The following is a 14,273-nucleotide window of genomic DNA, read 5'->3' as shown; positions in this document are numbered from 1 at the left end:
ACTGGGTTAAATGCAACGCATCTGCAAAAGAAATCCAGTTCGAGATGCTAGTGTGAGCGGTTGTAGAATATTGTTCCAGTGTTTGGGACTCTTATCAGATTGATATGACAACAGACATGTTATTGCTTCCTTTAGATTTATCTGAGAGGTCGTGGTTTAAACATTTTTTAAGGTTCTCACATGTTTCAATTGAATGCAGAGCTGTGTCTCAGCATTGTGATAACAATAATAATAATAATAAATAAGTAGTGGTAAAACAGAAATGTCTACTCCTTATAAACGATTGTTTAAAAAAGTTTTACAATGTACTGTAGGAGGTAATATTGGCCACAACTAGAAGAATAGTTCGTATAAACATATGTCAGAAAACCAATGCCTATTGAGCTATGGGCCGTTTTAATTGCCACGAGTAATGTGTAGTATTTGATGGAGAAAACCGTCTTACTGTTGCTGTTCATTGCGTGATTAATTATCAAAGCTGCTGCTGGAGAAGGTTACACTTGTAGGTAAATAACTAGTATGCTTTATACACGACGGAGCACCACCCAATTTTCTACGGATCGTGCCTCCCGCACTGGATTCAAATCCGTTGGATTTCTGGCAGTGGGGTTACTTAAAGGCATTGGTGTATACCCAACCCATGGACAATGTGCAGACAGAGGATGATGCGTCCAATGCATGTTGCGCAATCCATTTGCAGGCAGATGTGTATGGAAGAGGCCGCGATTCACTGCACAGGAGGGCTGTATGATATGCTAGGGTGGATCATACCCACACGCAGCACTGTCTGTATTATCCAGTTCACATAACAGAAAGATGGGAATGAGAGGCCATAATAACCCATACCTTAACAGGCCTTGGTGTTTGAACTAGTGGTTACAGGAACTTCTAACTGAAGAATACTCCCCCTTGTAGGAAAAATGTGAGACAAATTTTAAACACGCTGTATTTATTATGTGCTGCTAACAGCTTTGCATGTATCTACAAAACGGGCAACACAGACAGCACGTGAGCTCGAGAAAGTACTACGATATGGTGGCAGAGGTCGCTACCACTGTACTCGGTGATGAGCTTATCACAAAATTATTTTACTCAAGTGTAGTACAGAATTCGCGATACGTTGCGACTGAACTACGTCGAGACTTAGCTCCTCCAAATTATGGTGTGTGTATCGTTGTCATACCGCTTTATACCAAAACTCACATATGGTCCACACTGACCGAGTGCGCCTCACCTCCTTTTTACACAAACTAGAGCTTTCGTGACTGGTATTTCCATTACAACAAAGTCAACACGAATTCATCGCAATCGTTAATTTTGGCTCTCGTTTTCTGTTTGATCTAGCGAGGTGGGACACTGTTTAAGAAGCTGCAGCCGTGCTCGGGGTGAGAGCGACTCAGATATCTTTTCGGACATGAGGATGTACCTCTTCCGTGGTGTCCCTAATCGATTGAGGTGAATGACGGGATGGCTTCTTAGACGCGGCTGATTTTCTTATCCATCATTGTCATAACGAACTTGTGCTCGTCGTCAATACGACATTAAACCAAAAGCTTGCTTCTTTTATTTTTCATCCGCGTTTCCTATTCTGATGAATCGTTTAAAGCTGTTTATGATAGATTTTTATGATGGCAAGGTAGGAAGGTTTTGGAGTGCAGCGGATCTCCATTGCGCAGACAATGCCGGTATAGTTCGCCAGAGTTACTGCCGCGAGAGAGTCGGGTTCTGCATTAATTATCTGCTACTCGTGACGCACCGCCTGGTCTCGAAACGGTTCTTATGCACTCAAAATACGCCAAATACAGCGGAAAGGGAAGAGGGAGCGAAAAGTTACCTGTGCTCGCCGTATTCGGCATCGTCCTTGGCGAAGAAATTTCTCTGGAATCCGAGGACACGGCCGCAACAGTTAAGCAAGGGAAGCAGAAAGAGAGAAAAGGAGGGAAAAACGAGCAAGTGTCGGTGGGGTGTAGAGCTTCCCCCGGCCGAAATTCTGGGGCATTACTAGCAATATAACTGCGGTTTATAGCCGGCCGGCGGGCCGCTGCGGCGGGCCGGGGTTTTTTGTGCCCGCTGCAGGCCGACTGTTCGTTAGCACTGACGGAGAACCATTAGTCGCCTGTCTGCCCGTCGGCAGCAAGAATAACAAAGTTTTGCGGTCATGCCATGTTCAACTTACGCCCCCCGCCCTTCGGCTTCTTTAGCCCACTCGCCGCCGACGATGCGCGTCCCTGCGTTTCCCACCCCCCTCCCCTCCACTCCCCTCCCCTCCCCGAGAGGCTCGAAAAAGTGAGTCGTGCACCACCCTGTAATCAGCACAGTTTCGACTTATGCCTGCCCACGAAAACAAAAGATCCGGTCATCAAACTTTTATTTCTCTCTCTGTTGCGGCTGATCGTTATAAAAGTTTTGTGGTTTGTCGGCCTGGCGGCGACACTAACAACCGCTGGCCTTAATGGTGTAACAACGAACACACGTCCCACGCGAAACGAGTCTTTTTTGCCATAGTTGTGAGGGCCTAAGTCTGCAGACACTCTGACAGCGCAGTGTCCCCATCTGTACCCTCCCTATCTCTGCGGTTACGGCGACTCGTAATTAGAGATTTAGGCTGTGCCTATAGCTCCCGATGTGTACCGGGTGCTCCAGATCCCCATTGCATATCTAATTTAAAAATTGCGCACTATACTTCAGATCATAACACGGAACAAACAGCGTTAATTTTTTATCAATAATTCCAAACGATACTCTGAGACACGTAACATCCGAGCTAACAGTATGGTAATTATTGTCTAGAGCGCAGTCTTGAGAAGGCACGCAAGAAAACCTGCGTTATTGCACAAACATTAGTATGTGTATGATTCCCGAGGTACTTGTAGACGTCGAAAACGCCCACTGATGTACTAAAAAATAACCTGTTTCCAACTCGAGTCAGCCGTAGGCTCATGTATGGAAATCAGAAACAGCGTCGCATACATGTCATTGGAATGAGCTAATGTCAGAAACAGCTTCTCAGCACTGTAGAAACGTCGACATACGAGTTCAGCGAAAGCCGGTAGTTAAATTGTGCGGCAGGTCGAGCAAGTTGCAGCTCTCTGTAGTCTCATCTTTATTGTTAACGAAAAGAAGCGGAGCTCGCAATCGCGTTCAGGCCACGTTCTCGAGGTCCGATGAGAAACAGATGCACTTCCTCGTCAAACCTGCCGCAGAGCATCGTCTGTAACCGCGAAAAATGCTATTGGGTTCAATGAAATTCGGAGGTTGTTCAGTTATTTTGTTACCTTCTTTTTACGCTGTTTCAAGTTGCGCATGCATGTTTTACGTCAGTTCAGTGAAGGTTCCATTTCTTTTCTCGTAAAAGTGTCGTAAGTTGTTTCAGAAGTAGTAACTACAAGACAAATTTCACATTTTGGTACTGTAGTAAGTTTCAGTCTTCAGATACATCCTTTAGGCGGAACTGGGTTTTGTGGAAATCGCTATAAACCGATGATGTACATCTCCAAAATCATCAAGTAGCGTACTCGAATAGACTAAACGTAGAAGTAATTTTGTAATAATTTGTATGCTGTGAATACTGTATAATTTATATCTTCTGTACTAATAATAAAACTGTAAAACCGTCGTGTCTGTCTCTCTGAACAAGCTAATTTATAAAACTGCTAGACGAATATTAAAGGCGTTTTTACAATTAACTTGAGTGTAGCTTGAGGCAACGCATTTGCTTTATTTCATCAAAATCGAACACGGAAAAAGTATCGTAATTTAATGTTTAATCTAAAATCGTTTGCTCACCTTAGTAGTTCGGATGTTTAATCATCACAGCATAGTATACCAAGGAACCAATACTCGGTGCTGTTAGTTTCGTAGTAAACCAAAGAACCAGTAGATCGCACTGGTAGTTTTTTAAACTGAGTGACAGATGTAGTTTCGGAAGCTTACGTCAGTGATAGAGTTAAACACCACTATCTTGTCTTAACGAATGCAAACTAACATTGAACTTTCCTGGGGTGGAATGTGCGGGTTACTAATTTATCTTCGTGTATTAAAACCTTAACATCTCTTTGCTTTTTTCGATAGGTCTTATTCATATTCTTTGCTAGAAAAAACGAATACGCACCCCGTCTTGCTTACCGCAATGGTTTACCTTCTCCCAACTAGATCCTCTGCCATCTCATCAAATTCCCACCCCTCCTCACCCACATCGAACACCTCTGCATCTCCTATACAGTCCGCAAACTAAATTCCAATTGCCCCATTGTCTTCCCATTGATCACTAACCCTGGTATGCTACCGCACCTTCACAAACGCATCCCTCCGTCTCTACACCTACCTACACAGACTCCATATCCTACATCATCGCAAATTCAGTCAACTCCCCCTCCCAGACAATGAGATCTGCCCCGATATTTATCACTTCTACGAACTTTAACTTTGCCCCATGTATCCCACCTCTCCATCCATCCCTATCCCTTTCCTCTTGCAATCACTGCCCTACCCACACGACACACTACTCCTCACGCTCTGTCTTTCCCACCGAATGTATTTCCCACTATCCATCTTAGCTCTTACCTCTCATCTCCATAATTTTCCTGTCTAACAGGCCCATCTCTTTCTACTCACACCCCTCAGTCCATCAGATTTTAAATGAAAGTACAGTGTTTCAGTGTTTTTATGAGAAGAATTTTACCTTCCTGCAGTGCTTTTTAAAATGTATATTTTTTTCATTTTTTTAACTGTTCGTCCTTGATTTTTACTTTAAAGCAGAAAACAGCCCCCAACTCTGTTTTTATTCCTCATTGTATTTTTTTTTTAATTCGCCTGGCTGAAGAGCGGAGAATTGTGCCGTTGACAGCCCATCCCTCGCCCATGTATGGCGAGGACGATGAAATACGAATAAAGAAAGAAAAAAACGAATTTATTAAGTTTGCTTTACTATTTGGTTGCCTAATAATTACATTTTGATTTCGTTTTGTTTATGAGTAAAATGTCTAGGAAACCGTCAAGTCTTTCTGAAGTCTCCAGAATGGCTAAAACACTGAGGATTACGGGATCTCAAGAATCCAATGAAGACCGTGAAGTGATAGTCCTTGCGGAGCGAGAACATCAGGCTTTAAACCAGTCTCTGCAAACTCCTTCCGAAAGCGAGGAGCGACGAAACTCAAAGAGAACGTCATGCATTATGTCGCTCCTCAAAACACTTCACTCACAGAGGCTTAAAGTTACTTTTCTCAAACGTAACATTACAGAAGCGGAAATTCCGGCGGGAAGCGGCGCAGACGAGCTAGTTTTTATACCCCGAATCCTGCTTACTCCTAACAATTTACCATTCCGGTTTAAATCTGTACAATTGCGGGTGACCTTATATCACGCCATGACCGTAAACAAAGCATAAGGACAGGCAGTGGGTGTTGCGTGCGTGGACCTTACTATTAGCTACTTTTCACAAGCAGCTCTTTGCTGCTTTGGTCAAGCAAACAAGGTGTTCGTACAGGTGCCCAATCATACTACTTGAAACGTCGTGTGCAAAGAAGCTTTATAAATCTAAAATAAATTCTACGCGTGTGAAGTCTCGGAACCAACCACAAATAAAAAATCTGTGCAGCGCCGGGTTTCTTAGCTGGTACATCAAAACAAATGTTGAATTTTATATCTGAAAATAACTACGTAAACGACATTATGTCGAAATTGGAAGTAACATTGTACAGCCCAGTTAGCGTACCTGTCAACCATTACACGTTTCAGTGATAAATAAATACGACCTTCTTCTTCGACTAATGTCTAAATCACATTAAATGGTTCTGTACACATTTAAAGGATTGTGCCACGGTACTAAGTGTTTTTACGATTGTAAATAATTTTGTTTATCACTGAAAGGTACTAAGTGTTTTTACGATTGTAAATAATTTTGTTTATCACTGAATTCTCTCACAGTGTCTTCTTCCACAACATACAAGTGGTTCAATATACTACTCAAGCGAAGCAGCAGTTGCTAGAAGTATGCGGCACATTATGATTCAAGAGTAACGTGTCATGTGACTGCAGAAAATGTCATGATTTTCGTTCAGGTACGAGTCAGCCTGAAATGACAGATGTAAAGGGGCTGCGATCGTCCTAGTGGAGGGAAGCGGCTCTAAACAAAAGTCCTCGGTTTCTCACCAGAAACTATGGAGGAAGATGGTATAAATGACAATGGCATGCGCCGCCGATTTGATTCGTCACTTCCAGTAATCACAGTTTCACAATGGTTTGTCTCCAGTGTATTTATTACCTTAACATTCCGTGACAGTAATATCAACAGAGATAGAAAATAGAAGCTATGGCAAAGGATATTTGTCAGTGTAAAGAACATATCTCAAAATTGCCCATCTAGATGACTGGAAAAATCGCCACAATCACAGCAGAAATCGTCAATATTTAATGGCGTACAGTTCTTCTTGCGAATGACTCGGCCCTACTACCTTGTCACGTGGTTGTGAACAGAGACATAACAAGGCCAACGCATTTTGCTCGGGACCACTGGGAAAACCAGCTATCGAAGGCACGCCTCATAAACGTGGAAGCCCTCTTAAGGCGACTTTGGTTCAACAGACGTCGGTGCTGGAAGAGAACTGCAGCCAGGGAGGGCGTTATTAATGGTCGCGACATATCTGAGAGGGTGGCGCGACCCGGCCAGCGAGGCTGCGAACTTCTTTTCGTTTTATGCAGATCGGGCGGCGCGATTTTTAGCGGGTAATGGCGTGTAATGAGCTACCGCGGTGTGATTTCCATCTCCCTCGCGCCTGCTCTCTCATTCCGATACCAGGGAAGCGAGCTAAGGACGTGCAATTAAAAATAGGTTGACGCGGAGCTGTCGCTAACTGGTTTCTCCTCGCCTTGAATGATGGCAAAGCTAAGTTTCTCAAACGCAAAAAAAACTCCAGATATTATTTCTGTAAGCGAGCAGTGTTCTAAACGACAGCTCTTTATTTCGTTGAGTGGTAGCCATTTCTCGGCTCTTCTTTAATGAGGTGCTTTTACGACCAGCGGGACACGTACTGGAAAATGGTGCGTGTATATCTCTGCTGGCGGTGATCAGTAACTTGCTGACGTGCGCGCAGCCTTCACCGCTCGAAATTTTGGAGGAGTGTCGTGACATCATTCCGTTGCTAGGCACACAACTGCTTGTTAACACAGTACTTATCCATTTCGAAACTCTCGTTGCGATCGAAATAATGAAATTTACTCAGCACAGTGTCTGAATAAAAATCTACCCTCGGGGAGGCTGAAGTGAAACGCCAGCTGTTGTTATTACCTGTCGTGTAAGTAATACCCACTAGTAGGATGTGAGAATGTGTGACATAAGAACTTGTACAAACATTCGCTAAAAACTTTTACGACTTTTAATGGGAGCTAATTATTAAAACTCGGTTCAGGTAACTGCAGCTTCCGCAACGCCTACACTTTGTCTCACCCTTTTCTCACCGGAAGTATTCTACTCCACATCCGCGGACGAAATGCGATCGCGAATCTTCTAATAGGTCTTAGTTTTCTTTTTTTGTTTTAAAAAAAAGAAAAAAACAAGAAACGAGAAGTATGGGAAATAGAGCAAATGAGACTCGGAAAAGCGCCAGCTCGCCGTGGGAAGCAAGTAGGCTGCCGCCTCAGGGGGAATACAGTCTTGAGCGGCCCATAAAGTTTTTAGACAACTCCGAGCGGACTCAATTACCCGTTGCGAAAGGGCGGCAGTGCGGGCGAGAGTCGAACCCGCGGCCTCGGCGCGTCCTCTAATTACCGGCAGACAGACAATGGGCTGCGCCAGTCGCCTCGCAATAACCTGCCCCGCCCTGATGACCAGCCGACCGACAACCTGCCAGCTGCGCTCGCGGCGGGCTTCACACCGTCGCCCTCTCTTCTCGCTGACACAGGCGAACGGCAACCGTCTTTGAACGCAAATTTGCTTACCGGTTTCGATCGTATTAATAGTATTAATGTATGGTTAGCTACTTGCTACCGCGCTAAACCGAGAAAATTGCGATATAACATATGGAAGAGTGAAAAACCGCACCAGTGTCCATCATCGTCATGATGTCTCGTTATTTTACTTCACCACGTCTTGCTGCAGCAGTTCTGTATCTTGTACTACGACTGAGGAGTAAACACGATGATTACGATGCGTGGTCAGAAACGCCATTCGCAGAACAAACTAAATTACATTGCGCAAATTGCATTTGGTGTCATGAACATTGAAAGTTCGAACTATCACGTATTATATGAAAAATATTGGAGAATCGAGTTACTGAAAGTGGGCAACCTTCCCGAAGTAGCACCTGTCTACTGGAATGTGACAACCATATATGCGTGTTTTAGTTTTAAGGCACTTTCAAATGGCTCAAATGACTCTGAGCACTATGGGACTTAACATCTTAGGTCATCAGTCCCCCAGAACTTAGAACTAATTAAACCTAACTAACCTAAGGACATCACACACATGCATGCCCGAGGCAGGATTCGAACCTGCGACCGTAGCAGTCACGCGTTTCTAAGGCACTTTAATGTGTATCATTTGTGACTAATTTTGTATGAAATGAAATACTGAAAATTTTATGTAGTTGACTCTGAAATTATACAACAAATTTCTGTCAATTTAGTACTGATTTTAAATGTGTATATGCAGTAGTTGGAGGAAACCGAGTGTGGTAACGTAGCCATTCTGCAGCGTAACTTTAACGATTGACGAGCTACACAATTACTTGATCTCACAGTTCAGTGTGTTTCAAAGATATTACGTTACTGTTTAGTCTGTAATAAATAAAGAACAATCTAAGAAAATCTGAAGATCTGTATTTGTTAGTATTGCTAAGCTCTTTTGGCTATTCCAGAGTCAGGTGTCGTGCACTGCAAGCACAGATGCAAGTTGTTCCTGTACTTCTCCATATCTCTTATCCACCAAGTTTCACATGTGCTCAGTTTCGGTCGCTTCAGCTTTTCTGTTGGGAACATCTCGGTGTCTAGTTTTCACCCGCCTCGGAGCAACAATCGTGCTTCAGTTACATTTATGTAACTATGCATTCTTCCTTTACTCTGTTGCCAACAATGATATTACTTCTAGCAGGGAACGAAGCGAAGTGACACCAGCGCGAACACATTAAATCAAATGATAGGAGGGCTACTGGAAAATCTGGTACGTTTTCCGGAACTGTTAGGTAGCGTAAACAACCCTGAAAAGATAGTGCAAAACCTGTGGCTTATTTCCTGCTCGTTTAAATTTTTGTTTTTACTGTTGTTTCATTCTTTTGCCCTTCACGAAGCCGGCTGCTGTTGTCGAGCGGTTCTAGGCGTTTCAGTCCGGAACCACGCGGCTGCTACGGTCGCAAGTTCGAATCCTGCCTCGGGCATGGATATGTGTGATATCCTTAGGTTAGTTAGGTTTAAGTAGTTCTAAGTTCTAGGGGACTGATGACCATAGATGTTAAGTCCCATAGTGCTCAGAGCCGACACCACCCTTCACGAACGGGGAGGGGGAGGGGGGGGAGCGGGGCTAAGAGTGAGCCAATGTTCCGTCTTTTTCCCCAAAAGACTTCTGAAATTCAGTAATTATATCAAATATTTACATGAGTTTTCAAATTATTAAAAATAAAGTTTTTGCAGATGACATAAAAATACAGGCAATCAAAACAGCTGACAACGCTGAGGCAGTCAGTGCTAGATGTGGCAGTACACTGCACTCAGTAGGAGAGACTTGTACTATAAAAAGTGTAAACGTAGAAGAGATAAGGCGGACTGATTTAGTGGGATCGTAGGGATCGGGTAGGTAGGTTAGAAAAGGGAGTTATATAGAAGAAGGGGAACGTTTGGATTGAGGAAGGTATACAGAGGACTGTGCAGGGTTTAGTAGGAGAACAGATTTCATTGCAAGGCACTGTTGAAGTAGTTTTCGGAGAGGACATGGAGCGAGTGTGAATATAGCGCTGGTAGGATATGTTAGTGTAGAGGCGGCAGCATATCTGGATTGGAAATTAGAGAAGCATCAATGGGGTTGTTGGAGCCGAGCTTTCGGAACGCCAAGGAAATGCGGGGATGTTCAGTGTCGGTGATGATTCACAGAATCTAATAATCTGGTGGAAGATTCGTGTGTAGGAAGCAACTCGAGCGGAGTAAATAACATTCAGAGATGTGCAGTGACATAGCTTAAAGCAACGAATATCTAAACGATAATGGCATAGATGAAGGTGGGTCAGGTTAAGGCTTTGAAGGTGTGGAAGATGGTTGAGGCATCTAATACCCACGTTCGACATGTTAGTTGGGAGAGTTGACGGTCAAGGACTAGTCCACGGTATTTGACACGTTGAGCCAGAACCAGGAGTTTTACAGGGTTAAAGGGAATCATTGGAGTAAGGTGGGATAGGTAAATTTAAAGGATTAGTATTGGTGAATACCTGTAGATCTTTTTGATATTCCAATATAACTGTAAGGCCTAGTTAAAAAAGATTAGGATTTCTATGCAGGCAGGCAATAAACTGGTTTGCATCACTCCGCTTGTAAGATTAACGGTAACTTCCACAATGTTTTGTCCTGTACTTTCAGTAGGTGAGTATAGTGACGCATTGTCTCTAATTAGTAATATATCACTTCTTGACTTGGTTGACAACAGTTTGAGAGCATACCAGGGCTTACCTGACGGAACTGTGTGTTATGTATACTTTTGTACACAATATCTCTTCTAAATATGGCAAGTAATGTTTAGAAATCAGTACGAAGAATTTGACTGTCGACTGCGTTGCTTGGATCAAGTCTGTCACTTTGTACACTGAGTGAACCAATAAGAGCTACGTAATAAAACAAGTGACATTTTCGTGGAGGAATGTGTAAGGAGGATTCCGTTATTTAGTCCTTGTAGACTGGCTCATATAATGGCAGCAATAGACACCCCTTCATGTAAGACGCTTTTGGACTGGGAAAATACTTTATTCGATAGTTAAAAATTGTTAACGTGACAGTTTAGTGTAGTAAAAGCCAGAAAGTTGGTGCGAGGGTGAAATTTGGGCTGGACGGTGGCACACCCGGCCGCCCCTGCGACTGGATGCCGATGCCGTCTGCCAGGCCGCGGCCGCTAGCCGCGCACCGCCCGTCGTGTAACCATTTATCAACTCGCTCCCTGTTTCCTGCTTCGTTTCCAGGAATATTTTACTGAAAACTTTGGCCACTCTACCCATCACACACAGGACTTTTATTACTTTTCCGAATTTGCGTGTACATCCGTGTGACAATTCTTTATTGTTTAGGTACAATGTTTAACGATGAGTGGAAGGGATGAACAATATGATAGTATGCACAGAGCAGTCTGATTGGCAGCGCAGCATAAATTAGTAAACATGATATCTAGCCCACCTAAAAACACGGGAACGAATATTTTAAATTCTCCCTTTTAAGGTGTTACCAAAGTTGAAGGTGCAGCTCAAGTTTTGTTGGTTTAGTAAATCAGTTGTGGTAGACTTCCAGGAAGATGTTTTGAGCGCAGTGTCTGTTCGCCGCTTATGATAACAACTGCTGACTACGTGCATTTATCTGGCAAGACATTAAAAGTTTCCCGAGCATATGTAATGTGGCATCAGGCTCCTTCTCGTAGCAATACCAGCTACGTTGTCACTGGCTACGTAGCGCTATAGTCCTACAAGGTTCCGTTAATATGCTGAGGCGCATTTTACTAGCCCAGAATGTGCATCTGTGGGGCATCTTGCGTCTGGCGGTTGAACGATTAATTTAGAACTATTCCAATACACCCACTGGGTGTAAGTCCAGCGCATAATCCAGGCTCTTGACGAAAAGCACAGGTATTTATGTTATTGCATTGCCATACACAAGAGCTGGAAGTGGCGGCTGCTGAGGCTCTCCAAATGGTTCAAATGGCTCTGAGCACTATGGGACTTAAAACTTCTGAGGTCATCAGTCCTCTAGAACTTAGAACTACTTAAACATAACTAACCTAAGGACACGCAGGATTTGAACCTGCGACCGAAGCGGTCGCGCGGTTCCAGACTGAAGCGCCTTGAACCGCTCGGCCACACCGGCCGGCCAGAGGCTCTCCACTCCCTCGCGTGGTGCGGTATTATTGTTAGCAGAACGTTAAGTGCACTTGATAAATCGATCAAGTTTCGGTCCGCAAGGACATCGAAAGCCACGTAGAAGTCAGGCATAGGAAGGCAGGAGACCCCCAAACACTGTGCTCATGTTAACACCCTCGAATGTCGCCGATCAGTTTCTCAGTCCACAGTGCAGTCTCCACTGGAATGTCTGTCTTTCTCGACTGGCCCACATTTACTTTTGGCGCCGAATTTCTCGTGTGGGGGCGCCGCGTGCTGTGAAAATACCGCCCCGCCGTCCAGGCGCCTCATTCCGCGTAATTGCTGCAGCTTTTGCTTTAGACGGAGCAAAAAAGGAAAAACAACTCGAAAAAAGAATCCCTAACTCTGTTCAAACACCGCCCCTTCATTTCCCTACGGAAAAGTATTCAAAATAGCTCGTAATTACTACATATAAAACGCTTAGCTTTGGCTCTAGAGTACCCGTCGCGGCGCGGTGGGGTGCGGGAGGGGAGAACCAATATGGCGGCCGGCGTTCGCGTCATAATTGGTGTGGCCGCACGAACGGCCGCTGCCCCGGAGTTTAACACTGGTATTTCCAGCTCCCGATTACTGTATTTGTAATTAATGTAGGTCGATATCGAATTACCGTGTGCGCAACTGGGAGGTGCTGGCGAACTGCGGCGTGTACAACGCTCATCTGATTGACTACCGGACTTTGATTTTAATATTATGTTTCCGAGTACTTTTACAAGATTTTAATCCAGTTACTTACGGGAGGAAGTTCCGTCATCACCGGCATCTCTGTTTGTTTATTAACGAGAGTGTTGATTTTCCGCCAGGCTGCCGTCAGAGCTGGCTAATGCCTATCATCTGCCCGCGGTGTAATTAGCGCCGTGCAGATAACAATGTTTACCGCGGGCACCTGTTTGCCGCGTCGGGCCCACGGAGTTTCGCGGTCGACGGCAGCGGCTGCCTTGACCCAGGCGCGTTCGCCGAGCCGCCGGCAGATTCATATCGCAGCTTGCGCGTTTTATTGTTACTGGGGAGAGCCGGCGAAACGGGGCGAATTACAGCGGTGTTTTGCGCCTCGCAATATATCTCGGAGAAATGTATAAAACGCACTAGACGCGATGTTAAGTACTGTGCGGGCTGCCGCCGTCGCTGCTGCCTGTCTTTTTTGCCAGCGCTCCAACGACTCTGCGTACTGCTCGGCGCAGGCCGAGACAAAAGGGAACTTCAGTGTATTGACGCCTTTGCTCGGCGGCAGCCTGTGCTCCTTCGCTAACACGCATTCAGATCCTGCCACCATGAGGAAGGTAACCGTCGGTACATTACGATACGGCTTCTCACGATAACGGTATCTGTAAACTACGCACCGGAGTGGACACCTCGAAGTAGATGAACTGAAGGAATTCTGTGCGGTAACGGACGGAGCAAGGAGAACATAAAAGGCAGAGAGACGCATGCAAAGAGGCCATTTCTGGCCAAAAGAAGTCTACCAGTATCAAACATCAGCCGTCATTGAGGAAGAAATTTAAGGAAACCGAGACGACAGATACAACCAAAGGATGATTCTGTCAGAGCAGCACCTGTGCTTAGTCTCCATCAGACCACGGATAAGGAACAAACCGCGAAGAAAGCGCCAGACAGATAGACAGGAAGAAATTTCTGAGAATGTACCTTTGTATGGCAGTGAATTACGGACTGTAGAAAAACGGAAAAGAAGATAATCGGAGCATTCGAGATGCACAACTATAGAAGGATCCTGAAAATTAGGTAGACTGGTAAGATAAGAGGTAAGTGCTTGTCCGCATCATCGACGATGGAACTAAGTTGTGGGAAACACTGACAGTTATAGACATGATGATGGGATATGTCTTAGAGATCAGGGAATAACTTACGTAGTACTAGAAGGAGCTGTAGAAGGGGAAACTAAAGGGAAAGTGAGGGCGTTGGGTGGAAGTTCTACTCCAAAATTAACAGGTGGCACAGGAGAAGAAATCGGAGTGGACTGCATGAAATCAGTCAGAATACTGATTGACGAAGAAAAATCTCTGTGAACATGAACACGGGAAAACCGTTCCTTTCGTGCATGATAAAGGAAGGGTCCTCCCACACCGCTTAACCAACACCTGCGCATATAAAATGGTTCAAATCGCTCTGACCACTGTGGGACTTAACATCTGAGGTCATTAGTCCCCTAGAACTTAGAACTAG

At 44.6% G+C, this 14,273-nt stretch overlaps 1 protein-coding gene across 2 annotated transcripts in view; it reads left to right on the top strand.

Moving 5' to 3' along the window:
- The window catches only part of LOC126092535 (protein dachsous-like), a 590,094-nt gene that overhangs the window by 329,614 nt on the left and 246,207 nt on the right, over window positions 1-14,273 (top strand). The window lies entirely within an intron of this gene.

Source organism: Schistocerca cancellata, chromosome 7 (assembly GCF_023864275.1).
Source record: "Schistocerca cancellata isolate TAMUIC-IGC-003103 chromosome 7, iqSchCanc2.1, whole genome shotgun sequence".
Taxonomy (NCBI): domain Eukaryota; kingdom Metazoa; phylum Arthropoda; class Insecta; order Orthoptera; family Acrididae; genus Schistocerca; species Schistocerca cancellata.
Note: the sequence above shows the minus strand (reverse complement) of the source record. Positions and strands in the feature narration are given on the sequence as shown.